The sequence below is a fragment of the Cibotium barometz genome, chromosome 31 (assembly GCF_041138505.1).
Source record: "Cibotium barometz isolate CiBa-2024 chromosome 31, ASM4113850v1, whole genome shotgun sequence".
In the NCBI taxonomy this organism is placed as follows: domain Eukaryota; kingdom Viridiplantae; phylum Streptophyta; class Polypodiopsida; order Cyatheales; family Cibotiaceae; genus Cibotium; species Cibotium barometz.
The window spans coordinates 42,935,564-42,939,136 of NC_141076.1; the positions used below are offsets into that span (position 1 = coordinate 42,935,564).

General features: G+C 36.7%; 1 pseudogene; it reads left to right on the forward strand.

Annotated features, from left to right (window-relative positions):
- The first annotated feature begins 327 nt into the window (after positions 1-327).
- LOC147620890 (uncharacterized) lies at positions 328-1,246 on the forward strand (annotated as a pseudogene).
- The last annotated feature ends 2,327 nt before the right edge of the window (positions 1,247-3,573 follow it).

Here is a 3,573-nt window from a genome sequence, read left to right on the forward strand (position 1 = left end):
AATTAAATGAACTTTGCGGATCCCGGTACAGCATCGGTGGCTCTCCGTTTAGCAAATTTAATGGGTCTCAGATTAGTGTGGTGTATCTTTCTTGAGGGCTGAATATGATTGTTGTATTTTAATGACGTGATCATAATGGGAGGTAAAAAGAAGAAGAAGAAGAAGTGCAAGATTTGCATGAGTAGGAAGCATGAGGTGGATGATTTTCCATGTGCAATTGATGAGTGCTCAAATAAAGATGCATGTAGGAAATGGTGTATGGTTGACCTATGCACAAAGTTTCATAAAATCATCCATAAAGTGCATAAAGCATCATCTTGGGAGGAAATGGAGACTGCATTTGAAAGGTTGGCGGATTTTGAGGATGACTTAGAGAATGCATATGAATGGTTAGCTGATCACAAAGGAGACAGGCGAAGGTCATGCTCAAGTAGGAAAAGCATTGGGAAGTTACAAAGAGCATGTGAGAAGTTGAGGGATGCACATGAGGATGAGTTCAATGGGGAATCGAGTGATAATGATGACAGATGGGTTGGCATGGAGATTGAAATCCATCAAGTGGGGATACCAAAGATGGAGGAGAAGGAGGTGCAAAAGGAGGTTGGCCAAGAGAGCCTAGAAGAGCCCCTAACCTACCACTAGAGTATGCTCGTGGAGTGGAAGAGGAAGATTCATTGCTCAACATTAGGTTACATATGTCACTTGCATCTGAGGAATGTTGTGAGAAGAAGCAGATCATACATAGCAATGACGTTATTCATGTCATTCAAAGTGCAATTGAAGAGGCGGATACCAAGATGAATGAAGAGGAGGATGTGATTCAGTTGTTTTTAGGTTCCATGGATGATGTGTGTGGAATTACAGATAAAGAATCAACTCAGGAGGAATTACAGATAAAGAATCAACTCAGGAGGAATTCCTTGAAATCAGATTTGCTGAAGAGGAATTTTTGGCAAATATGTCAGTTCAAGAAGAATTTCCACCAGAAAGATCCGCACAGGAGGATTTGCAGCCAAAAGATATTGCAGAATTGATATTTGAACCCTATAAACGGATTTTGCAATCAAAAAACCAGTGGGAAGAATTTCCAGCAAGCAGGTGTATTTCAGAGGAATATGGCTGAACAAGAGAAAAATCCGTTCTTGTACATCAAGGCATGGTTGTTGTTGCAGATAATTGTTATGGTCACATTTCAGGTGCTGTAGGAATACCAGAGGAGTTTCCAGATGCTAATTTTGATGGTTGAAGGATTCAAGCGGAATGCCAAATTCATCAATGGGAAGTTGCAAAAGTTGTTGGGAGGGTCAAAGTTTTGGTTTTGAAGTGTCTCAATCTTTGATTTTGCTGTCAAAGGTTCAATTTAATCTTAAACATGTAATTGCTAAGGAAGACACATGTAATCACTAAGGAAGACACATGTAATCGCTAAGGAAGACACGTGTAATCGCTGAGGAAGAAGAATGATGTTTTGTAAGCAGTTGGCAGTTTTTTGTTTGTCAAGTTATTTGTCAGTCAAGTGTTTCCTCTTTGATGTACTTCTGCAATATGAATTTCTGAGGATGAAATGGAGTTTCTATTCACAGAGTAATTTGGCATGTGTGAGTTATTTCTGATTGTGTTTGAGTGAGAAATTTGTCAGTTCATTTTTCAGAAAGTCTGTGTTTTGTAGAGGGTTGAAGGAAATGTAGTTTACAAGAAACACTTCAATTAGAGTCTCTGTACAGTGAAGTCTCTGATTTTGAAGATAAAGATTTCAAGGATCGAAAGTTGAGTATTGATGATGAAAGTGATGAAAGCTATTCGAAATATGACAATAAGGGATGTCTGCATGGAAGGGAAAGGCAAGCTCATCAAACTACATGTGGTGAGAACAATAAAGGAAGAGAAAAAGATTAGGAATGTGAAACGGTCAAACTTTCAACAGGTCGTTTCACATGTGAAAAAGGAGCTTATAAGAACTTGCCAAACTTTAACAAGTGAGATCTAGGATATGTTTCCAAGGGATGAGTTATGGTGGCGATTGTCCACCCCTTATATTAGAATAACAAGAATGTGAGAAAGAGCTTGCAAGCTGACTTTATAAACAAATTAAACACATTATCTCAACACTTTGGAAAACCCATAACACTACATGGTATTGAAGTTGATGGTTTGCTAGACCCCAAACAATTGCTTCATCAAGCAAACCTTTTTGCAAAAACAATGTGCAACAATACAATACCGTGGAAGAGACTTCAAAGCTAGGTGCAATGAGAAGATTATGGGACAAGTTGACCCTCAATGTCTTTCTGCAAGATGGAACGTTTGAATACTTTAAGCTTGTGTATTTGTATCAAACCATGATAGTTGGGTTTGTTGAGAATGAGAGTTTTTAGCAGCATGGCTTTCATATGAAATTAGCTGCCAAATAGGCTTAAATAAAATATAGATACTTGTCCCAGCCTTTTATGTTACAAAGCCTCATTTAGGGTCTTTTTCCATATGAAGAAGCTTATGATATGTGGCAATCTAGCGGCCAAAGAAGAGCAGCACATGATACACCTCTAATGAATGTTGATAGTGTAAGACATTTGTCTAATTAGAAAAGTTAATAGGAGCTTTTTTGTTCAGGTGACAAATCTCAGCTCTTATTGTTGATTCAATAAAAGATTTTAATTTATTTTAGTTTGTATTTAATTGTTGTGTGATTATGCCTTTTGTTTTTTAAAGTAAGAGTTGTACTACAATCTCACTTCTGTAAAATGTCTTTCAAATGGAAAAAGATGGATCTTTTTTTGGTGGTGGTGGATGCCAATCAAAGCTTGCCATGGAGCTTAGAAAAAATTTCAATGTCTCAATATGTATGCTATGAGGATTCATTTAAGCAATGACATTTTGAAGTTTTGGAGTTTAAGATATGTCAACCATTTTGAATCGAAAAGATGAATCTTTGTTTTGTGGTAAATGGAATCTTATCTCTTTATATGCAGAGTTTTTGAATGTGAAAAACAAGTGGAGTTGATCACACATGATTAACTTGAGATAATCATGTCCAAAATAACACTGAGATTAAGATCATTAAAGGGATAAGAGGATAGCAGAAGTAAATATGAACTTACAAGTAAATATGCACTTACAAGTAAATATGCACTTTAGAAGTAAAGTTGGTTACATGTGAAAAACTATCATCATGATGCTGATGTTGATGTTATGAAGAAGAAAGTGAAGAACATAACAATCAATGAATTAACCTCGGCCATCATAGAAAAGGTTAAGCTAAAGGAGGTAAGGGAACATATATCCAAGAAGAGAGATTATCTGGTGTTTAATATGTAGACAAAATCATATGAGCACAGATACATGCACATAATGCCCTCATCTAAGACCTAGGCCATTACTTTATTGTGCAAATTATACACATTTAGGTAACCATGACACTCCTATGGGTAGATACAGTCCCCAACTGCTAGCATAATTACCATAGTGGCAAGACCTACCTTAGCTTTATCTACAAAATATGTATAAAACAATGTGGCAACAATAGGACCTATACAAACACAATGACAAAAGTAGGAATGGGGCATGCATAGGGTA